At 44.5% G+C, this 25,698-nt stretch overlaps 6 non-coding genes across 6 annotated transcripts; all 6 read right to left on the bottom strand.

Annotated features, from left to right (window-relative positions):
* Nucleotides 1–14,722: 14,722 nt before the first annotated feature.
* Nucleotides 14,723–14,794, bottom strand: TRNAW-CCA (transfer RNA tryptophan (anticodon CCA)). The gene has a single exon. It is a non-coding gene; the product is annotated as a tRNA-Trp (tRNA).
* A 1,198-nt stretch (nucleotides 14,795–15,992) lies between these two features.
* TRNAW-CCA (transfer RNA tryptophan (anticodon CCA)) lies at nucleotides 15,993–16,064 on the bottom strand. The gene has a single exon. It is a non-coding gene; the product is annotated as a tRNA-Trp (tRNA).
* An 895-nt stretch (nucleotides 16,065–16,959) lies between these two features.
* TRNAW-CCA (transfer RNA tryptophan (anticodon CCA)) lies at nucleotides 16,960–17,031 on the bottom strand. Its single transcript has one exon. It is a non-coding gene; the product is annotated as a tRNA-Trp (tRNA).
* A 909-nt stretch (nucleotides 17,032–17,940) lies between these two features.
* On the bottom strand, nucleotides 17,941–18,012 carry TRNAW-CCA (transfer RNA tryptophan (anticodon CCA)). The gene has a single exon. It is a non-coding gene; the product is annotated as a tRNA-Trp (tRNA).
* Nucleotides 18,013–18,834: 822 nt separating this feature from the next.
* On the bottom strand, nucleotides 18,835–18,906 carry TRNAW-CCA (transfer RNA tryptophan (anticodon CCA)). Its single transcript has one exon. It is a non-coding gene; the product is annotated as a tRNA-Trp (tRNA).
* Nucleotides 18,907–19,787: 881 nt separating this feature from the next.
* Nucleotides 19,788–19,859, bottom strand: TRNAW-CCA (transfer RNA tryptophan (anticodon CCA)). Its single transcript has one exon. It is a non-coding gene; the product is annotated as a tRNA-Trp (tRNA).
* Nucleotides 19,860–25,698: the final 5,839 nt, after the last annotated feature.

Genomic DNA, 25,698 nt, shown 5'->3' with positions numbered 1-25,698 from the left:
CATCATTAACTCATTAACTCATCAGGTGCAAAGATTTGAGGGGGGGGGTTATTGTAATTATATACTTGATTAGTAATAAGGCTATTGTTACGATGCGAGTTGTAGATTAGTAATCATTTGGAATGTGTTCTATTGTGATTATGCTACATTAATAATCAGTTAGTGCTTGTTTCCCTTATAAGGAATTGTAATGCATCTTATTTAATAATACGCTTCCAGGCCGCACTAAGCCTGTAGCTGTCTGAGCGATTAAAGTTATTTCTGTTTCTCTCAATCTCAATGGATTCTCTAATTAGTCTTTGCCAGTAGTAACTAGTTTTACACAACACTTCAACGTTGTCAAAATCAATTGAGTGTCCCTGTTGACAAGCGTGTTCTGCCACTGCCGACAGTTGTGTTTGCGATAGTTTAATATTTCTCTGGTGTTCTTTTAGTCTTACACTAACGTTACGCCCTGTCTGTCCAATATAGCATCTGCCACATACACAATTAATCCGATATACACCTTCTGTTGATAATTTAGGTAATTCGTCTTTAGTGCACGTTACTAATTGTTGAATTTTGTGTACTGTACCAAATCTTACTGTAATGTTATAAGGGAAACAAGCACTAACTGATTATTAATGTAGCATAATCACAATAGAACACATTCCAAATGATTACTAATCTACAACTCGCATCGTAACAATAGCCTTATTACTAATCAAGTATATAATTACAATAACCCCCCCCCTCAAATCTTTGCACCTGATGAGTTAATGAGTTAATGATGACGTCACCCTGCTGCTGCTCTATATAAGAACGGGAGACACAGCAGAGCCTCACCATTCTGGCGAATTGCCCGATGATGCTGGATGCAATTACCAGCGAAACGTCGTACTCAAATTGTAAATGTTGTGGTTTCACGCTTCAACACACCGGTGGGCTAAAGCAGTGAACTATTTGTCTTTTGTCAACGTGACACTTTTTTTTTTTACTGATTGGCCGTGTCGGGTGGTGGAGGGTTACGACACATTTATAAATAACGCGATCTAAACCCAAAAATCGTTGATTATGAACAATATTGGTCGCGAAAGCCTACGTGTTAAACTGACTAACCTCTATGGGGAGGATACTTTTCTTAAAACCAGAAAATTGGAGAAGCTCCGCATTAAGCGGATGAAATTGATATCTTCATTGGCGTTCCTCAAAAGGTGCAGAGATTCGAAGGTAATACCAAACGCAGTTAAAATAACACATCACATAAAGTCTTCTAAAGCTAACAAAATACTACACAAAGCTAGCGAATTATTATTAATAGAGAGAATACAACACAACAGGAGTGAATTATCCAGCATTTCTGAATCGCTAAAGCATTTACATTTAAATATAAGCAATAGTGTGTCCATGCATGATTGGAATATAATCGATACTATAACACAACAATCGGCTGATAATGTGTTTAATCTAACAAATGCTAACCAAATTAACAAATTTTCTAGACTTTACAATAAACAAATCCCTATTAAAAACGAACAATTTAAAAACAAAACCGTAATGAACTTGACTAACACTAATTTAACCACTGACATGATTTCTGTCCTTTCTAAAGGCCTTAACTTTGCCGTTACCCCACGCACAATTCCAGTGGATGAGATAATTGCTGAGGTAGAATCAGCAGTAAGACTTCTTCCACATAATGAGGCAGAGATGACTAGACACGAGGTTGCCAAAATAATTGAGAATAGTAAAATACCGAAAGTAAATATTAGCTCGAACGAGGCAAAAGCCTTAAGAGAGCTTCGTCTAAATAAAGATATTCAAATCCTAGCAGCGGATAAGGGCCGCACTACTGTAGTGATGTCACGAGCCGATTATGATAATAAAATTAAAGATTTATTAGAGGAAAGTACCTACATTAAAATTAAACGAGATCCAACTAATACTCTGGAACGTAAGACTACTGCAATCATTGCAAATTCATTAATCCCAAAAAATGAGCAATTCCTAATTAAGCCAAGGGCTTCAAAACCACCTAGACTGTATGGGCTACCAAAGATCCATAAAATCGGCATCCCTCTACGACCCATAGTCAGTACAATTGGCTCTGCCACATATAAATTAGCAAAATATGTAACTAAACAAATACAGCCCTACATCGGTAGGACATCATCATTCATAAGAAATTCAGAACATCTTGTGAATATGATCAAAGATATTAAGCTTAACCCTAATGATATTTTGGTGAGTTTTGATGTGATTTCGCTATTCACTAAGGTTCCAGTGAGCGAGTCGCTTAAATTACTTGATACACTGGTAAAGAATACAGATTTACCAAAAGATATTCCGAAACTCGCTGACCATTGTTTAAATAACACTTACTTCTTATGGAGAGGTGAATTCTTTAAACAAAGGGAGGGAGCAGCAATGGGCTCTCCTTTATCTCCTGCTATAGCAAATTTGTACATGGAAAACTTTGAAACCAGAGCACTTGCCTCGAGCACATTAAAACCATCCTTTTGGTTTAGATATGTGGATGACACTTTGGTTGTCTGGCCACATGGTAAAGATACACTTAACGATTTTCTAAATCATCTCAATGCACAAAACCCGGCCATTCAGTTCACCATGGAAATGGAGGTGAATAACACACTCCCGTTCCTGGATATTTTACTTGGGCATGGCCTAAATGGTAAAATAACACACAGCGTTTACAGAAAGCAAACGCACACTGATGCCTATCTGAATGCGAAATCGCATCATCACCCAGCTCAGAAATCCTCTCTAATCAAGACGCTCATACATCGGGCTAAAACAGTGTCAGATGATGAAAGTCTAGTGAGAGAGAGTAAACATGTTAAAGAAGCACTAAGACAGAATGGCTACAATAATGCTCAAATTAACAGAGCACTAAATGCCAAATCACGATCGCAAAGCAACACTGCTGAAAGCGATCAGATTATTAAAACAATAAAAATACCATTTATCTCAGGAGTAACTGACAAATTAGCCCGTGTTTTGCAAAAGCAAAACATTACAGTAAGATTTGGTACAGTACACAAAATTCAACAATTAGTAACGTGCACTAAAGACGAATTACCTAAATTATCAACAGAAGGTGTATATCGGATTAATTGTGTATGTGGCAGATGCTATATTGGACAGACAGGGCGTAACGTTAGTGTAAGACTAAAAGAACACCAGAGAAATATTAAACTATCGCAAACACAACTGTCGGCAGTGGCAGAACACGCTTGTCAACAGGGACACTCAATTGATTTTGACAACGTTGAAGTGTTGTGTAAAACTAGTTACTACTGGCAAAGACTAATTAGAGAATCCATTGAGATTGAGAGAAACAGAAATAACTTTAATCGCTCAGACAGCTACAGGCTTAGTGCGGCCTGGAAGCGTATTATTAAATAAGATGCATTACAATTCCTTATAAGGGAAACAAGCACTAACTGATTATTAATGTAGCATAATCACAATAGAACACATTCCAAATGATTACTAATCTACAACTCGCATCGTAACAATAGCCTTATTACTAATCAAGTATATAATTACAATAACCCCCCCCCTCAAATCTTTGCACCTGATGAGTTAATGAGTTAATGATGACGTCACCCTGCTGCTGCTCTATATAAGAACGGGAGACACAGCAGAGCCTCACCATTCTGGCGAATTGCCCGATGATGCTGGATGCAATTACCAGCGAAACGTCGTACTCAAATTGTAAATGTTGTGGTTTCACGCTTCAACACACCGGTGGGCTAAAGCAGTGAACTATTTGTCTTTTGTCAACGTGACACTTTTTTTTTACTGATTGGCCGTGTCGGGTGGTGGAGGGTTACGACACATTTATAAATAACGCGATCTAAACCCAAAAATCGTTGATTATGAACAATATTGGTCGCGAAAGCCTACGTGTTAAACTGACTAACCTCTATGGGGAGGATACTTTTCTTAAAACCAGAAAATTGGAGAAGCTCCGCATTAAGCGGATGAAATTGATATCTTCATTGGCGTTCCTCAAAAGGTGCAGAGATTCGAAGGTAATACCAAACGCAGTTAAAATAACACATCACATAAAGTCTTCTAAAGCTAACAAAATACTACACAAAGCTAGCGAATTATTATTAATAGAGAGAATACAACACAACAGGAGTGAATTATCCAGCATTTCTGAATCGCTAAAGCATTTACATTTAAATATAAGCAATAGTGTGTCCATGCATGATTGGAATATAATCGATACTATAACACAACAATCGGCTGATAATGTGTTTAATCTAACAAATGCTAACCAAATTAACAAATTTTCTAGACTTTACAATAAACAAATCCCTATTAAAAACGAACAATTTAAAAACAAAACCGTAATGAACTTGACTAACACTAATTTAACCACTGACATGATTTCTGTCCTTTCTAAAGGCCTTAACTTTGCCGTTACCCCACGCACAATTCCAGTGGATGAGATAATTGCTGAGGTAGAATCAGCAGTAAGACTTCTTCCACATAATGAGGCAGAGATGACTAGACACGAGGTTGCCAAAATAATTGAGAATAGTAAAATACCGAAAGTAAATATTAGCTCGAACGAGGCAAAAGCCTTAAGAGAGCTTCGTCTAAATAAAGATATTCAAATCCTAGCAGCGGATAAGGGCCGCACTACTGTAGTGATGTCACGAGCCGATTATGATAATAAAATTAAAGATTTATTAGAGGAAAGTACCTACATTAAAATTAAACGAGATCCAACTAATACTCTGGAACGTAAGACTACTGCAATCATTGCAAATTCATTAATCCCAAAAAATGAGCAATTCCTAATTAAGCCAAGGGCTTCAAAACCACCTAGACTGTATGGGCTACCAAAGATCCATAAAATCGGCATCCCTTTACGACCCATAGTCAGTACAATTGGCTCTGCCACATATAAATTAGCAAAATATGTAACTAAACAAATACAGCCCTACATCGGTAGGACATCATCATTCATAAGAAATTCAGAACATCTTGTGAATATGATCAAAGATATTAAGCTTAACCCTAATGATATTTTGGTGAGTTTTGATGTGATTTCGCTATTCACTAAGGTTCCAGTGAGCGAGTCGCTTAAATTACTTGATACACTGGTAAAGAATACAGATTTACCAAAAGATATTCCGAAACTCGCTGACCATTGTTTAAATAACACTTACTTCTTATGGAGAGGTGAATTCTTTAAACAAAGGGAGGGAGCAGCAATGGGCTCTCCTTTATCTCCTGCTATAGCAAATTTGTACATGGAAAACTTTGAAACCAGAGCACTTGCCTCGAGCACATTAAAACCATCCTTTTGGTTTAGATATGTGGATGACACTTTGGTTGTCTGGCCACATGGTAAAGATACACTTAACGATTTTCTAAATCATCTCAATGCACAAAACCCGGCCATTCAGTTCACCATGGAAATGGAGGTGAATAACACACTCCCGTTCCTGGATATTTTACTTGGGCATGGCCTAAATGGTAAAATAACACACAGCGTTTACAGAAAGCAAACGCACACTGATGCCTATCTGAATGCGAAATCGCATCATCACCCAGCTCAGAAATCCTCTCTAATCAAGACGCTCATACATCGGGCTAAAACAGTGTCAGATGATGAAAGTCTAGTGAGAGAGATTAAACATGTTAAAGAAGCACTAAGACAGAATGGCTACAATAATGCTCAAATTAACAGAGCACTAAATGCCAAATCACGATCGCAAAGCAACACTGCTGAAAGCGATCAGATTATTAAAACAATAAAAATACCATTTATCTCAGGAGTAACTGACAAATTAGCCCGTGTTTTGCAAAAGCAAAACATTACAGTAAGATTTGGTACAGTACACAAAATTCAACAATTAGTAACGTGCACTAAAGACGAATTACCTAAATTATCAACAGAAGGTGTATATCGGATTAATTGTGTATGTGGCAGATGCTATATTGGACAGACAGGGCGTAACGTTAGTGTAAGACTAAAAGAACACCAGAGAAATATTAAACTATCGCAAACACAACTGTCGGCAGTGGCAGAACACGCTTGTCAACAGGGACACTCAATTGATTTTGACAACGTTGAAGTGTTGTGTAAAACTAGTTACTACTGGCAAAGACTAATTAGAGAATCCATTGAGATTGAGAGAAACAGAAATAACTTTAATCTCTCAGACAGCTACAGGCTTAGTGCGGCCTGGAAGCGTATTATTAAATAAGATGCATTACAATTCCTTATAAGGGAAACAAGCACTAACTGATTATTAATGTAGCATAATCACAATAGAACACATTCCAAATGATTACTAATCTACAACTCGCATCGTAACAATAGCCTTATTACTAATCAAGTATATAATTACAATAACCCCCCCCCTCAAATCTTTGCACCTGATGAGTTAATGAGTTAATGATGACGTCACCCTGCTGCTGCTCTATATAAGAACGGGAGACACAGCAGAGCCTCACCATTCTGGCGAATTGCCCGATGATGCTGGATGCAATTACCAGCGAAACGTCGTACTCAAATTGTAAATGTTGTGGTTTCACGCTTCAACACACCGGTGGGCTAAAGCAGTGAACTATTTGTCTTTTGTCAACGTGACACTTTTTTTTTACTGATTGGCCGTGTCGGGTGGTGGAGGGTTACGACACATTTATAAATAACGCGATCTAAACCCAAAAATCGTTGATTATGAACAATATTGGTCGCGAAAGCCTACGTGTTAAACTGACTAACCTCTATGGGGAGGATACTTTTCTTAAAACCAGAAAATTGGAGAAGCTCCGCATTAAGCGGATGAAATTGATATCTTCATTGGCGTTCCTCAAAAGGTGCAGAGATTCGAAGGTAATACCAAACGCAGTTAAAATAACACATCACATAAAGTCTTCTAAAGCTAACAAAATACTACACAAAGCTAGCGAATTATTATTAATAGAGAGAATACAACACAACAGGAGTGAATTATCCAGCATTTCTGAATCGCTAAAGCATTTACATTTAAATATAAGCAATAGTGTGTCCATGCATGATTGGAATATAATCGATACTATAACACAACAATCGGCTGATAATGTGTTTAATCTAACAAATGCTAACCAAATTAACAAATTTTCTAGACTTTACAATAAACAAATCCCTATTAAAAACGAACAATTTAAAAACAAAACCGTAATGAACTTGACTAACACTAATTTAACCACTGACATGATTTCTGTCCTTTCTAAAGGCCTTAACTTTGCCGTTACCCCACGCACAATTCCAGTGGATGAGATAATTGCTGAGGTAGAATCAGCAGTAAGACTTCTTCCACATAATGAGGCAGAGATGACTAGACACGAGGTTGCCAAAATAATTGAGAATAGTAAAATACCGAAAGTAAATATTAGCTCGAACGAGGCAAAAGCCTTAAGAGAGCTTCGTCTAAATAAAGATATTCAAATCCTAGCAGCGGATAAGGGCCGCACTACTGTAGTGATGTCACGAGCCGATTATGATAATAAAATTAAAGATTTATTAGAGGAAAGTACCTACATTAAAATTAAACGAGATCCAACTAATACTCTGGAACGTAAGACTACTGCAATCATTGCAAATTCATTAATCCCAAAAAATGAGCAATTCCTAATTAAGCCAAGGGCTTCAAAACCACCTAGACTGTATGGGCTACCAAAGATCCATAAAATCGGCATCCCTTTACGACCCATAGTCAGTACAATTGGCTCTGCCACATATAAATTAGCAAAATATGTAACTAAACAAATACAGCCCTACATCGGTAGGACATCATCATTCATAAGAAATTCAGAACATCTTGTGAATATGATCAAAGATATTAAGCTTAACCCTAATGATATTTTGGTGAGTTTTGATGTGATTTCGCTATTCACTAAGGTTCCAGTGAGCGAGTCGCTTAAATTACTTGATACACTGGTAAAGAATACAGATTTACCAAAAGATATTCCGAAACTCGCTGACCATTGTTTAAATAACACTTACTTCTTATGGAGAGGTGAATTCTTTAAACAAAGGGAGGGAGCAGCAATGGGCTCTCCTTTATCTCCTGCTATAGCAAATTTGTACATGGAAAACTTTGAAACCAGAGCACTTGCCTCGAGCACATTAAAACCATCCTTTTGGTTTAGATATGTGGATGACACTTTGGTTGTCTGGCCACATGGTAAAGATACACTTAACGATTTTCTAAATCATCTCAATGCACAAAACCCGGCCATTCAGTTCACCATGGAAATGGAGGTGAATAACACACTCCCGTTCCTGGATATTTTACTTGGGCATGGCCTAAATGGTAAAATAACACACAGCGTTTACAGAAAGCAAACGCACACTGATGCCTATCTGAATGCGAAATCGCATCATCACCCAGCTCAGAAATCCTCTCTAATCAAGACGCTCATACATCGGGCTAAAACAGTGTCAGATGATGAAAGTCTAGTGAGAGAGATTAAACATGTTAAAGAAGCACTAAGACAGAATGGCTACAATAATGCTCAAATTAACAGAGCACTAAATGCCAAATCACGATCGCAAAGCAACACTGCTGAAAGCGATCAGATTATTAAAACAATAAAAATACCATTTATCTCAGGAGTAACTGACAAATTAGCCCGTGTTTTGCAAAAGCAAAACATTACAGTAAGATTTGGTACAGTACACAAAATTCAACAATTAGTAACGTGCACTAAAGACGAATTACCTAAATTATCAACAGAAGGTGTATATCGGATTAATTGTGTATGTGGCAGATGCTATATTGGACAGACAGGGCGTAACGTTAGTGTAAGACTAAAAGAACACCAGAGAAATATTAAACTATCGCAAACACAACTGTCGGCAGTGGCAGAACACGCTTGTCAACAGGGACACTCAATTGATTTTGACAACGTTGAAGTGTTGTGTAAAACTAGTTACTACTGGCAAAGACTAATTAGAGAATCCATTGAGATTGAGAGAAACAGAAATAACTTTAATCGCTCAGACAGCTACAGGCTTAGTGCGGCCTGGAAGCGTATTATTAAATAAGATGCATTACAATTCCTTATAAGGGAAACAAGCACTAACTGATTATTAATGTAGCATAATCACAATAGAACAGATTCCAAATGATTACTAATCTACAACTCGCATCGTAACAATAGCCTTATTACTAATCAAGTATATAATTACAATAACCCCCCCCCTCAAATCTTTGCACCTGATGAGTTAATGAGTTAATGATGACGTCACCCTGCTGCTGCTCTATATAAGAACGGGAGACACAGCAGAGCCTCACCATTCTGGCGAATTGCCCGATGATGCTGGATGCAATTACCAGCGAAACGTCGTACTCAAATTGTAAATGTTGTGGTTTCACGCTTCAACACACCGGTGGGCTAAAGCAGTGAACTATTTGTCTTTTGTCAACGTGACACTTTTTTTTTTTTACTGATTGGCCGTGTCGGGTGGTGGAGGGTTACGACACATTTATAAATAACGCGATCTAAACCCAAAAATCGTTGATTATAAAGAAGGGTATCCTTTGTACAGAAGACGAGATTCCAACCATGGTGGTCATACATTCAAAAAGACTATCCGTGGGAAAGAATTTACGTACGACAACCGATATGTTGTGCCATACTCGCCGATTTTGTGCAAAATGTTCCATGCGCACATCAATGTCGAATATTGTCAGTCTGTGAAGGCTATCAAATACATTTGCAAGTATGTCTACAAAGGCAGCGACCAAGCTGTGTTTGAGCTCACTGGAGGCACTGACAATTTGGACGAGGTTCGACAGTTTCAACAGGGCCGCTACATAAGCAGCAACGAGGCTATATGGAGAATCTTCAGCTTTTCAATCCATGATCGGTTTCCTGCCATTGTCCATCTTTATGTGCATCTCGAAAACGGTGAACGCGTGTATTTTACAGCCGGCAACGTCGACAGAGTCCTTCAAGTGCATCGCAATACTACGTTGACTGCATTCTTCAAACTATGCGAAAGCGATGATGTTGCGCGTACGCTACTGTACTCTGACATTCTGTCGTATTACACTTGGAAGAACTACACTTGGAACCGTCGTCTCAAGGGGCTACCAGTGGAAGGCTGGCCTGGCGTTTGCAAGGACCACGCATTGGGTCGCCTGTATACCGTTCATATGTCCCAAACGGAATGCTATTATCTCCGTTTGCTTTTGATTAACGTCAGAGGCCCAACATCCTTTGACTCCATTAAAACGGTCGATGGACAACTTTGTGATACGTTTAAACAAGCGTGCCAAGGTTTGGACCTTCTGGAAAGCGAACATCATTTGCACCAGGCCATGCGAGAAGCAGTAGACTGTCGAGGACCGTCAAAAATACGCGATCTATTCGCTATTATTTTGACTACATATACTCCAGCTAATGCGAGGGACCTGTGGGATGCTTACAAACATCACATGGCTGAAGACATTCTGTTTCGCTTTCAAAATGAGTCCAACGACCAAGGACTTGAATTGTCCGATGCTATGACTAATGAGGCTTTGATCTTGATTGAGAACATCACTTTGTCTATGGCGGGCCGACCGTTGGACCACTTTGGTCTGGATCCACCTCGACGAGACCTTGGAGTGCCCCTTTGTGCTGAAATTGTTCGGGAGCAGAACTACGATACTATTGCTCTCTCATGTTTAGTGGACCACAATCTGCCTCTATTGCAGAATGTGCCTGCGCAACATACGGCATATGTATCATTGATAGAAAAGATCTACTCCGGACAAGGTTCCGTCACCTTCCTCGACGCATCTGCTGGCACTGGGAAGACGTTCCTCATCAACACCATATTAGCCTCTGTTCGGTGCAAAGGAGATATTGCGTTAGCAACAGCTTCTTCTGGCATTGCTGCTACTCTTATGGATGGGGGACGCACAGCTCATTCCACATTCAAGCTACCTCTGAATTTGACACGTGAAGATGCCACTTGCAATATCTCCAACCAAAGTGGTACTGCCAAATTGTTACGTGCTTGCAAAGTCATTGTTTGGGATGAATGTACCATGGCACACAAAAGAGCTGTAGAACTCCTCGATGAGACTTTACGCGATATACGCGAACACGGTCAAGTCATGGGAGGAGTCTGTGTCATTTTATCAGGGGACTTTCGTCAGACCCTGCCTATCATTACCCGGGGAACCATGGCGGATGAGGTCCATGCGTGCTTGAAGAAAAGCCGGCTTTGGACCCAGGTCGATAAGCTAAAGTTGACTACTAACATGCGCCTATTGACCAGTGGCGATGTGTCGGCTCAACGTTTTGCCGACACATTACTCCACATTGTGAATGGGACTATGCAGCCAATCCATAACGATGACGTTGCACTCCCTATCGACTTTAGTCATATGTTGTCGTCTCCTAGCGACTTAAAAGACAAAGTCTATCCTGATATCGCCACCAAACCTATGGGAGATGAATTGTGCACTTGGCTATGTGCACGAGCTATACTGTCACCCCGGAACGATGATGTCAATGCAATCAATGCTCATATTTTGGGGTTGCTGCCACAGCCTGCTGTGACGTACAAGTCGTTCAACAAGACACTTGAAAATGACGATGCAGTACGCTTTCCCACTGAATTTCTTGACTCTCAAGAATTGCCAGGCACGCCTCAACATAAACTGGAGCTGAAAGTTGGTGCACCTATACTTTTGTTGCGAAACCTCAATGCTCCAAAACTCTGCAATGGTACAAGACTTTGTGTCAAGTCTTTGTTTCCTAACTTAATTGAAGCACTATGGGAACCTCATTTGCCAGTAAAAATATGATAATTGGTTCTTTACCCTTCTATCTGGCAACAAAACTGACACCTTTTTACAAGGAGTCATGTTTGCATAGACCGCAATACCTGCAGTCATAATACAAACAAAAGAACATAACTCTGATAATGTGCACTGTCCTTAAAGTTGATTGATCCACACCCGAGACAGCTTTCCTTAGAGCCTTTTGGCGTCATCTGGTCCAACCCATATGAGACTAGGCTCTAAGGAAAGCTGTCTCGGGTGTGGATCAATCAACTTTAAGGACAGTGCACATTATCAGAGTTATGTTCTTTTGTTTGTATTATGACTGCAGGTATTGCGGTCTATGCAAACATGACTCCTTGTAAAAAGGTGTCAGTTTTGTTGCCAGATAGAAGGGTAAAGAACCAATTATCATTTTAATTGAAGCAGTTGTGTTGACTGGCAGTCACAAAGGGGTTGAAGTGCTATTGCCACGGATCCCCATTATTGCCGAAGATGTCCCATTTCCCTTCAAGCGAACGCAATTCCCCATTCGTTTGGCTTATGCAATGACCATTAACAAATCTCAAGGTCAAACATTGCTAATTGCTGGGATCAATCTGTAATGTAGTAACTCGGCGGGAGACGACTTCACGGGTAGCACACTCTTTATTTCACCAACTTCGTTTCACAGGTGACTAACACCCACTGTAGTTACTCGGGTGACTAACACCCACTTGGTTACTCGGGTGACTAACACCCACTTGGTTACTCGGGTGACTAACACCCACTTAGTTACTCGGGTGACTAACACCCACTTAGTTACTCGGGTGACTAACACCCACTCAGCTACTCGGGTGACTAACACCCACTGAGCTGCCCGGGTGACCAACACCCACTTAGCTACTCGGGTGACTAACACCCACTGAGCTACTCGGGTGACCAACACCCACTTAGCTACTCGGGTGACTAACACCCACTGAGCTACTCGGGTGACCAACACCCACTTAGCTACTCGAACACGGGCTCTTACGCCCCGTAGCCTCTCGGAACACACCCAGCCGGGGTGTTCCTCTCGACTCTGGGTCCCACAGTCCCGACCCACATGGGCGTCGGACCACGGGTCCCACAGTCTCGCCTCCGAGCCACACAGGGCCCCGGTCCCAACAAGGACAGCGGGACTAGGGGTCTCAGGGCACTACCTCTTCCCTCCGTCTTCGATCTTCAACTGGTTAACAACAACCTCGAGTGCTCTCGCGCGTCACCCTTTATACACTCCCTGCGGACGTCGCTGAGAGCACTCATCCCATTTGACCAATCACCGGGCGCTGGCTACGATCCTGTTTTCCCACAGTGTCAGCGCGCCCCACCACTCACGCCGCGCCGCCCCGTGATCTCTCACTCCCGGCGCGCGCGTCCACACTACGCCCACAACGCGTGCCCAACCCCGCACCCCGTGCCGCCCCGTGATCCATCACTGTCGGCGCACGTCAACACCACCACTACAAATCTACAAACGGCTTGCTTTGCCCACGGCCAACTATACGTGGCCTGCTCTCGCGTCGGATCCGCCAAAAACGTATTTGTTTACGCACCTGGCGGTGTGACAAAAAACATTGTGTACCCACAAGTTCTCATTGATTAGTTTTTAAACTTCCCTAATAAATTATCTTTAAACACTTCACTTAAACACACTCTTTACTTACCTATTTCTAACACTCCTTAATAAATTATTCTATACACTTTTACATCTTTCTCTGTCCCCACTTATGTACCCGCCACAAGCGGAACGCGTCCTCATGCAAACCTCAAAATACAAAGCCTCCAACTCAGACAACACGTGAGGACCCGTGCAACGCCGGGTTTTACTGCTAATTGCCAAAGTTGTCAATATGTGTGTCTGTTCAACATGTTAACCGTATTTCCCGACATGCAACAAACAGCTAATTTCTCATGGGGGTACTTTGCAGACTGTACACCATGCAAACATTCTCAAAATACACTTTTTTTAGGGGAGGGGGTGAGCTCAATAATGCATATATTTTTGCACAACAATTGAGCTGTGACGTCAAATCTCTCATGTGACCCGCGCATGTGTCAGCGTAACGCATTGGAGTGTCGTGGTTAGCGCGCCGCGCTACGAACCCGGCGACCCGAGTTCCATTCCCGCTCACGGCCACCACCGGTGACGATTATTTGAACCGGTCGTGGGCCTCCCCGACTGGTGTGGCGTATGGACATCGCCACTGGGGAGACAAAGGCGGTCGGCCATGGTGGATCCAAGTCCCGGGCGAAGCCGGGTAGTACAGCTAGTTAGTAGATAAAATAGTGAATGTGTGAGTGGGTGGGTGAGTTAGAGAGTGAGTAGGTGGACGGATAAGTGAGTGTGGGTTTGAATGGGTAAGTCTGTGGGTGAGTTACTGAGTGGCTTGGCAAATGAACGTGTAAACAGACCCCAACCTTGAACTGAGAAATGCGGGAAAACGGAACACGCTGCGACTTCGGGCTGCCGCCGTGCGGTTTGAACGTCTGCGCGTGACCATTGGTGTATTCGTTATGACGTTTTCACCAGAACTGACGACCATTCATTCTCTTTGGTTCTTTCGGTAAAGTCATGTAGAAAGAAATTTAAATATATCATAATAAAATACGACGTTTTGATTGCAACACAACGTGATGGTTGCTTGTTTTGCAATCGAAACGTCGTATTTTATTATTATATAATTTAATTTCTTTATACGTGACTTTACCGAAAGAACCAAAGAGTAATTCCTGCAGTCACAAAAACTTAGAATCTAGTTTGGACCATTCCTTCCTTTTCGCGTCGATAAAATAAACAAGAGAGTTAAATATATTAATTTTCCTGAAGTTCACTGGCAAAGTATCCATGGCAGAAGCAACAGCAGAGAAGCAGGGAGGCAAATGTCAAAAACACTTCAGCCAGTTCCTGACCTCGACGTGATTTGAACACGCAACCTTCTGATCTGGAGTCAGACGCGCTACCGTTGCGCCACGAGGTCCCCTCTATAGTGTAGGGGGCCTGATGCGCTAAATATAAACAAGGTGGATATCGACTATTGATTGCGCAATAGGGCGATGCCGACAATCGACAACTTTTCCACTATCGGCCAAACCCAGTCAGCCTATGTGAGTGAGCAGATGGGTGGACGAGTGAGTGGGTGGGTGAGTGGGTGAGTGAGTGGGTGGGTGAATGACTGGATGGTGGGTGAGTGGGTGATTGAGTGGGTGAATTACTGGTCGGGTGGGTGAGTGGGTGAATGAGTGGGTGAATAACTGGATGATGGGTGAGTGGGTGATTGAGTGGGTAAATTACTGGTCGGGTGGGTGAGTGGCTGAATGAGTAGGTGAATGACTGGATGATGGGTGAGGGGGTGATTGAGTGGGTGAATTACTGGATGAATGGGTGAGTGGGTGAATGAGTGGGTGAATAACTGGATGGGTGGGTGAGAGAGTGATTGAGTGGATGAATTACTGGATGGATGGGTGAGTGGGTGAGTGGGTGGCTGAATGACTGGATGGTGGGTGAGTTGGTGGTGAGTTATTTGGCAAAGAGATCAAATAATCAATGAGTGAATGCGTGAGTGGGTGGGTGAGTGAATGAGTCGAGCGGTTGCCACCTTTTCCACTGGCCACCAAACCCGGACACATTTTTCAGTCAGCCAAGGTTAGTGACCGAGTCACTGGGTGGCTGAATTAGGGAGTGGATGACTAAACGGGTTAGTGGGTAAGTCAGTGGGTGAGTGAGTTACTGAGTGACTTGCAAAATTAATTAGTATTTGCGTGGGTGAATTAGTGTATGAAATGGTGAATGTGTGAGTGGGTGGGTGAGTGATTAGGTGGGCGGATAAGCGAGTGGGGGATTGAATGGGTAAGTCGGTGGGTGAGTGAGTTACTGAGTGGCTTGCCAAATGAATGAGTGAACAAGAACCAACCTTGAACTGAGAAACGAGGGCAAACCTACCACGCTGCGACCTCGGGCTGCCGCCGTGCGGTTTGTATGTCTGCGCGTGACAATTGGTGTATTCGTTCTGAAACTTTCACCAGAAGTGATGACCATTCTTTCCTTTGAGTGTGGATAAAAAAGTATGAAAATTGAAATATATTCATTTTCCTGAAGTTCACTCACAAAGTCTCCATGGCAGAAGCAACAGGAGAGAAGCAGGTAGGCGAATGTCAAAAAACAATTCATCAAGTTCCTGACCTCGACGTGATTTAAACACGCAACCTTCTGATCTGGAGTCAGACGCGCTACCGTTGCGCCACGAAGTCCCCGCTGAAGTTGGGGGGCCTGACCCGCTAAATATAAACAACAAGGTGGATATCGACTATTGATTGCGCAATAGGGCGATGCCGACAATCGCCATCTTTTCCACTATCAGCCAAACCCAGTCAGCCTCTGTGAGAGAGGTGAGTGGATGTGTAATTGGGTGAGTGAGTGGGTGGTTTGAGTGGGTGAATGAGTGGGTGATTGATTGGTTGAATGACTGGATGGCGGGGTGATTTGGTGGGTGAGTGATTTGGCAAAGAGATCAGATAATCAATGAGTGAATGCTTCAGTGGGTGGGTGAGTGAACAAGTCGATGGGTTGCCACCTTTTCCACTGGTCACCAAACCCGGATCCATTTTTCATTCAGTTAAGGTTCGTGTCCGAGTCACTGGGTGGCTGAATTGGGGAGTGGATGAGTAAGTGGGTTAGTGGGTAAGTCGGTGGGTGAGTGAGTTACTGAGTGGCTTGGCAAATTAATCAGTAAATGCATGGGTGAATTAGTGTATGAAAGGGTGAATGTGTGAGTGGGTGGGTGAGTTAGTGAGTGAGTAGGTGGGCGGATAAGTGAATGGGGGATTGAATGGGTAAGTCGGTGGGTGAGTGAGTTACTGAGTGGCTTCGCAAATAAATGAGTGAACAGGACCCAACCTTGAACTGAGAAACGACGGCAAATGTAACACGCTGAGACCGTGGGCTGCTGCCCTGCTGATGACCATTCCTTCCCTTTAATGTCGATTAAAAAAAACATGATGATTAAAAAAGAGATTGAGTGATGTAGCACAGGAGGATGTGTTAAAATATATTAGTTTACCTGAAGTTCACTGGCAAAGTATCCATGGCAGAAGAAACAGCAGAGTAGCAGGGAGGCGAATATCAAAAAACACTTCAAGCAGTTCCTGACCTCGACGTGATTTGAACACGCAACCTTCTGATCTGGAGTCAGACGCGCTACCGTTGCGCCACGAGGCCCCTTCTGCAGTTTGGGGGCCTGACGCGCTAAATATAAACAACAAGGTGGATATCGACTATTGATTGCGCAATCGGGCGATGCCGACAATCGCCAACGTTTCCACTATCGGCCAAACCTAGTCAGCCTATGTGAGTGAGAGGATGGGTAGACGGGTGAGTGGGTGAACGAGTGGGTGGGCGAGTGGGTGGGTGAGTGGGTGAATGAGTGGGTGATTGACTGGATGGGTGGGTGAGTTGGTGGGTGAGTGATTTGGCAAAGAGATCAGATAATTAATGAGTGAATGCGTGCGTGGGTGGGTGAGTGAATGAGTCGAGGGGTTGCAACCTTTTCTACTGGTCACCACCCCGGACACATTTTTCAGTCAGCCAAGGTTAATGACCAAGTCACTGGGTGGCTGAATTAGGGAGTGGATGAGTAAGCACTTTAGTGGGTAAGTCAGTGGGTGAGTGAGTTACTGAGTGACTTGGTAAATTAATCAGTAAATGCGTGTGCGAATTAGTAGATAAAATGGTGAATGTGTGAGTGGGTGGGTGAGTTAGTGAGTGAGTAGGTCGGCGGATAAGCAAGTGGGGGAATGAATGGGTAAGTCGGCGGGTGAGTGAGTTACTGAGTGGCTTGCCAAATGAATGAGTGAACAGGAAACTACCTTGAACTAAGAAACGAGGGCAAACGTAACACGCTGCGACCTAGGGCTGCCGCCGTGCGGTTTGAACGTCTGCGCGTGACAATTGGTGTATTCGTTACGAAACTTTCACTAGAACTGATGACCATTCCTTCCCTTCAGTGTCGATAAAAAATGATAATTAAAATATATTAATTTTCCTGAAGTTCACTGGCAAAGTATCCATGGCAGAAGCAACAGGAGAGAAGCAGGGAGGCGAATGTCAAAAAACAATTATGCAAATTCCTGACCTCGACGTGATTTGAACACGCAACCTTCTGATCTGGAGTCAGACGCGCTACCGTTGCGCCACGAAGTCCCCGCTGAAGTTTAAGGGCCTGACCCGCTAAATATAAACAACAAGGTGGATATCGACGATTGATTGCGCAATAGGGCGATGCCGACAATCGCCATCTTTTCCACTATCAGCCAAACCCAGTCAGCCTCTGTGAGAGAGGTGAGTGGATGTGTAATTGGGTGAGTGAGTGAGTGGGTGGGTGAGTGAGTGAGTGGGTGGGTGAGTGGGTGAATGAGTGGGTGATTGATTGGTTGAATGACTGGATGGCGGGGTGAGTTGGTGGGTGAGTGATTTGGCAAAGAGATCAGATAATCAATGAGTGAATGCTTCAGTGGGTGGGTGAGTGAACAAGTCGATGGGTTGCCACCTTTTCCACTGGTCACCAAACCCGGATCCATTTTTCATTCAGTTAAGGTTCGTGTCCGAGTCACTGGGTGGCTGAATTAGGGAGTGGATGAGTAAGCGGGTTAGTGGGTAAGTCGGTGGGTGAGTGAGTTACTGAGTGGCTTGGCAAATGAATGAGTGAACAGGAACCAACCTTGAACTGAGAAACGACGGCAAATGTAACACGCTGAGACCGTGGGCTGCTGCCCTGCGGTTTTAATGTCTGCGTGTGACAATTGTTGTATTCGTTACAAATTTTCACCAAAACTGATGACCATTCCTTCCCTTTAATGTCGATTAAAAAAAACATGATAATTAAAAAAGAGATTGAGTGATGTAGCACAGGAGGTTGTGTTAAAATATATTAGTTTTCCTGAAGTTCACTGGCAAAGTATCCATGGCAGAAGAAACAGCAGAGTAACAGGGAGGCGAATATCAAAAAACACTTCAACCAGTTCCTGACCTCGACGTGATTTGAACACGCAACCTTCTGATCTGGAGTCAGACGCGCTACCGTTGCGCCACGAGGTCCCTTCTGCAGTTTGGGGGCCTGACGCGCTAAATATAAACAACAAGGTGGATATCGACTATTGATTGCGCAATCGGGCGATGCCGACAATCGCCAACGTTTCCACTATCGGCCAAACCTAGTCAGCCTATGTGAGTGAGAGGATGGGTAGACGGGTGAGTGGGTGAACGAGTGGGTGGGCGAGTGGGTGGGTGAGTGGGTGGGTGAGTTGGTGGGTGAGTGATTTGGCAAAGAGATCAGATAATTAATGAGTGAATGCGTGCGTGGGTGGATGAGTGAATTAGTCGAGGGGTTGCAACCTTTTCTACTGGTCACCACCCCGGACACATTTTTCAGTCAGCCAAGGTTAATGACCAAGTCACTGGGTGGCTGAATTAGGGAGTGGATGAGTAAGCACTTTAGTGGGTAAGTCAGTGGGTGAGTGAGTTACTGAGTGACTTGGTAAATTAATCAGTAAATGCGTGTGTGAATTAGTAGATAAAATGGTGAATGTGTGAGTGGGTGGGTGAGTTAGTGAGTGAGTAGGTCGGCGGATAAGCAAGTGGGGGATTGAATTGGTAAGTCGGCGGGTGAGTGAGTTACTGAGTGGCTTGCCAAATGAATGAGTGAACAGGAAACTACCTTGAACTAAGAAACGAGGGCAAACGTAACACGCTGCGACCTAGGGCTGCCGCCGTGCGGTTTGAACGTCTGCGCGTGACAATTGGTGTATTCGTTACGAAACTTTCACTAGAACTGATGACCATTCCTTCCCTTCAGTGTCGATAAAAAATGATAATTAAAATATATTAATTTTCCTGAAGTTCACTGGCAAAGTATCCATGGCAGAAGCAACAGGAGAGAAGCAGGGAGGCGAATGTCAAAAAACAATTCTGCAAGTTCCTGACCTCGACGTGATTTGAACACGCAACCTTCTGATCTGGAGTCAGACGCGCTACCGTTGCGCCACGAAGTCCCCGCTGAAGTTTATGGGCCTGACCCGCTAAATATAAACAACAAGGTGGATATCGACGATTGATTGCGCAATAGGGCGATGCCGACAATCGCCATCTTTTCCACTATCAGCCAAACCCAGTCAGCCTCTGTGAGAGAGGTGAGTGGATGTGTAATTGCGTGAGTGAGTGAGTGGGTGAGTGGGTGAATGAGTGGGTGATTGATTGGTCGAATGACTGGATGGTGGGGTGATTTGGTGGGTGAGTGATTTGGCAAAGAGATCAGATAATCAATGAGTGAATGCTTCAGTGGGTGGGTGAGTGAACAAGTCGATGGGTTGCCACCTTTTCCACTGGTCACCAAACCCGGATCCATTTTTCAGTCAGTTAAGGTTCGTGTCCGAGTCACTGGGTGGCTGAATTAGGGAGTGGATGAGTAAGCGGGTTAGTGGGTAAGTCGGTGGGTGAGTGAGTTACTGAGTGTCTTGGCAAATTAATCAGTAAATGCATGGGTGAATTAGTGTATGAAAGGGTGAATGTGTGAGTGGGTGGGTGAGTTAGTGAGTGAGTAGGTGGGCGGATAAGTGAATGGGGGATTGAATGGGTAAGTCGGTGGGTGAGTGAGTTACTGAGTGGCTTGGCAAATGAATGAGTGAACAGGAACCATCCTTGAACTGAGAAACGACGGCAAATGTAACACGCTGAGACCGTGTGCTGCCGCCCTGCGGTTTGAATGTCTGCGTGTGACAATTGTTGTTTTCGTTACAAATTTTCACCAGAACTGATGACCATTCCTTCCCTTTAATGTCGATTTAAAAAAACATGATAATTAAAGAAGAGCTGGATTGCTGTAGCACAGGAGGATGTGTTAAATATATTCATAAGATTGCAGAAGCAACAGGAGGAATAGAGGGAGGCGAATGTCAAAAACATTTAAACCAATTCCTGACCCCGACGTGATTTGAACACGCACCCTTCTGGTCTAGAATCAGACTGGCTGATGCACCACCTGTGCCCCCTACTGTGCCAACTTGCTGTGTTTTAGCCACCCGGCCGTCCGCTCGTTGTTGTGAGCGTCGCTCCTCCGCCCTCCGTTATTGTTGGAGGGTGACTGCCTTCAACTGCCCAGTCGCGTCCTTCACGAGCCTCCTCCACAGAGGCCGATCTTGACACGGCTGGTACCAGTCATCGGCAGTCCATTGAGCTCCACATCCTCCTGTGCCACATTACTCCATCTCTTCTCTAGCCCGTGCCGCACCCGTTTAGCCCCCTCGATCCGGCCAAACAAAACCTGTTTAGGCATGTGGTGGCTGGGCATGTGGGCTACATGACCCAGCCAACGCAGCCTTGCCTGTCGGAGGAGCTCACCGATGGGACTTTGTCCAGATCTTTCGAGGATTTGTGAGCTCCTCACACAATCCAGCCTGCTTAAACCCAGGATTGGTCGTAGGCAGGCCAGCCTAAATGTTTCTAACCGGCGGAGATGTTCCATTAAAGGGGTCCACGTTTCACAAGCGTAGAGAAGGGAGGGAATGACTGGCCGAGAAGACCTGGATCTTCGTGCGGAGTGATAGACCAGGTAGTTTCCACACAGCCTTACGCAACTGATGAAAATATAATGCCGCTCGACCGATTCGGAGTCAGACCTCTGCTGTTAAACCGGAGCCGGTCATGAGCACACTGCCCAGGTATGGGAAACTCTCCACTCTCGCCACAACTGCCCCATCACCGATTGGGAGTTGTGGGGGTGGAGTGCCCGATGGTACAAAATACCCAGGCAGGTGCTTCGTTTTGGTGGGGCTGATGCTAAGGCTCCACCTCTTGGTGGCAAGCTGGTTTACACACGGAAGAACAAAGTACATTTGATACATATCATCACACACACAGTAACACACACACAGTAACACGCACACAGTAACACACACACAGTAACACACACACAGTAACACACACACAGTAACACACACAATAACATTAACACAGTAACACACACACAGTAACACACAGTATCACACACAAAGTAACACAACAACAACAACCGCCATTCGCCACTAAGTGGCGGTGACGTCACCACGACGCTTGTGCCAGGCCATGTGCACCTTGAGGCCACGTGAAGTGTCGAACGCCCGCTGGCAGGAGGTCACGGGGCAGACCCAGGTGCCACGGGTCGACTGACCGAGATGACCGAGATGACTGGCTGATGCACCACCTGTGCCCCCTACTCTGCCAACTTGCTGTGCTTTAGCCGCCCGGCGCTTCGCTCGTTGTTGTGAGCGTCGCTCCTCCGCCCTCCGTTGTTGCTGGAGGGCGACTGCCTCCAACTGCCCAGTAGCGTCCTTCACGAGCCTCCTCCATAGAGGCCGATCTTGACACGGCTGGTACCAGTCATCGGCAAGTCCACTCAGCTCTTGTACCACATCGCTCCGTCTCTACTCTATCCCGTGCCGCGTCCGTGTGCACACAGACACACACGCGCGCACACAGACACACGCGCGCGTGTGCACACAGACACACACGCGCGCACACAGACACACGCGCGCGTGTGCACACAGACACACACACACGTGCGGACACAGACACACACGTGCACACACAGACACACACACACGTGTGCACACACAGACACACACACACGTGTGCACACAGACACACACGTGTGCACACAGACACACACGTGTGCACACAGACACACGCGCACGTGTGCACACAGACACACACGCGCGTGTGCACACAGACACACACGTGCGCACACAGACACACGCGCGCGTGTGCACACAGACACACACGTGTGCACACAGACACACACGTGCGCACACACACACACGTGCGCGCACATAGACACACACGTGCGCACACAGACACACACGTGTGCACACAGACACACACACACGCGTGCGCACACACACACACGTGTGCACACAGACACACACACGTGTGCACACAGACACACACACGTGTGCACACAGACACACACGCACGTGTGCACACAGACACACACACGTGTGCACACAGACACACACGTGTGCACACAGACACACACGTGTGCACACAGACACACGCACGTGCGCACACAGACACACACACACGTGCGCACACAGATACACACGTGTGCACACAGACACGCACACAGACACACACACACGTGCGCACACAGACACACACGTGCGCACACAGACACACACACACGTGCGCACACAGACACACACTTGCGCACACAGACACATGTCCGCACACAGACACACAAACACGTGCGCACACAGACACACACGTGCGTACACAGACACACACACGTGTGCACATAGACACACACACACGTGTGCACACAGACACACGCACGCGTGCACACAGACACACGCACGTGTGCACACAGACACACACGTGTGCACACAGACACACGTGTGCACACAGACACACACGTGTGCACACAGACACACACGTGTGCACACAGACACACACGTGTGCACACAGACACACACGTGCGCTGCTGAAGTCAGATCTGAAATTGACGAAGCCCGCCACTGGGAAGAGACGTTAACGGCCTCGGATAACGACGAGATGTGCCAGACGTCACCTATTGTGTTCATTTATAATTTGTGTATATTATTAACAACGTTTATTTACACTTCTAAAGCCCCCTTTCATCCGGAGGTCACAAGGCTCTATACAAAACACGCAGCGCACACGCACTCAGGCTAACCCCAATCACATCCCACTCCATAACAAAGGAATCAAGGAATAGAACAAAGCCCTTAGAAGCGAGTTGCGTCTTCAGGCGCGATTTGAATGCAGCGGGCTTGGTGGGAGTGAGCAGATGGAACTTTCGGCTTTAAATGATTTTGCTGCTATCAGTTTGCATGTGATAAGCCACTTCGTTGAGCTATCATTTTTGGGCAGGTCGCTTCCTGAAGAAAAGCTTAATAGCTCAGTGGGCATTCCCATGTGTTTTAAAACAATTTTGACATAAAAAAAAATATTTTTTAAACACATGGGGCAAATTAGGAGGTGCTTTGTTTGTGTGTATTGTATATTGAACTTCTTTCGCACCGTACGTATCCAACCGTGCTGATCGGAGCTGCGGAGGAAGGACAACAACCTAAACACAAAAATCAGTTCTAAAGAGATGAGTTCGTCAATCTAGACGAGTGTTTAAACGTGCACAACCCCAGTGGATTCCTGCTATCGGAAGGGAAGAGCGTTCCAGACGGCCGAAGAAGCAGCGCATCTGAAAGTGCGCGGTGCGGTAACTGCCGTCTTTGTATTGTGAACACGCGATCTTATGGGACTCAAGATTGAGAACATATCATTGTAGAGTTGTTCTGAGCACAGGGCATTCCGAACACATACAACACAATTATCAACACCCATGTTCTGAGCACAAGACTCAACGCATCAGTCAGTAACACTGCGTTAATAGGAAAATACGCGCGTGACGTTTCGCGCATTTGCCCTTCTTAAGGGTTAGAGACGACACTTTACATAATCACATGGCTGAGTCGACCTAGAGGAGGCTCAGGACCGGTTCAGATAATCGTCACTGGTGTTTTGCTGCGAGTTCGGGTGCAGCGCGCTAACCGTTGCACTACCGCTTGGAACAGTTCCTGACAGAATCAGTTCCTAACACAATCTGTTACTGACATAATCAATTCCTTACACAACCAGTTCCTACCACAATCTGTTCTTCACACAACCAGTTCTTAACACAACCAGTTCCTCACACAATCAGTTCCTCATACAACCAGTTCCTAACACAATCAGTTCCTAACACAATCAGTTCCTCATACAACCAGCTCCTCATGCAACTAGTTCCTAATACAATCAGTTCCTCATACAACCAGTTCCTAACACAACCAGTTCCTAACACAATCAGTTCCTAACACAATCAGTTCATCATACAACCAGCTCCTCATACAACTAGTTCCTAACACAATCAGTTCCTCATACAACCAGTTCCTCATACAACTAGTTCCTAACACAATCAGTTCCTCATACAACCAGCTCCTCATACAACTAGTTTCTAATACAATCAGTTCCTCATACAAACAGTTCATGACACAATCAGTTCCTCATACAACCAGCTCCTCATACAACTAGTTTATAATACAATCAGTTCCTCATACAAACAGTTCATGACACAATCAGTTCCTCATGCAACCAGTTTCTAATACAACCAGTTCCTAACATAATCTGTTAATCACACAATCTGTTCCGAACACAATTACAGCACTGTAGTTCGAAACGCACACAGCTCCGAACACACACAGCTCCTTAAACAATCCGTTCCCAACACACACATCTCCGAACACAATCCGTTACGAACACAATCCGTTCCGAACACACACAGCTTCAAACACAATCCGTTCCGAACACAATCCGTTCCGAACACACACAGCTTCGAACACAATCCGTTTCGAACACAATCCGTTCCGAACACACACAGCTTCGAACACAATCCGTTATGAACACAATCCGTTCCGAACATACACAGCTTCGAACACAATCCGTTCCGAACACAGTCCGTTCCGAACACAATCAGTTCCTCACACACACAGCTTCGAACACAATCCGTTACGAACACAATCCGTTCCGAACATACACAGCTTCAAACACAATCCGTTCCGAACACAATCCGTTCCGAACACACACAGCTTCGAACACAATCCGTTCCGAACACAATCCGTTCCGAACACACACAGCTTCGAACACAATCCGTTCCGAACACAATCTGTTCCGAACACACACAGCTTCGAACACAATCCGTTATGAACACAATCCGTTCCGAACATACACAGCTTCGAACACAATCCGTTCCGAACACAATCCGTTCCGAACACACACAGCTTCGAATACAATCCGTTCCGAACA

The sequence above is a fragment of the Lampetra fluviatilis genome, chromosome 38, assembly GCF_964198595.1.
Source record: "Lampetra fluviatilis chromosome 38, kcLamFluv1.1, whole genome shotgun sequence".
Classification (NCBI taxonomy): Eukaryota; Metazoa; Chordata; class Hyperoartia; order Petromyzontiformes; family Petromyzontidae; genus Lampetra; species Lampetra fluviatilis.
The sequence above is the reverse complement of the archived record's forward strand: the minus strand, read 5'-3'. Positions and strand labels throughout refer to the sequence as shown.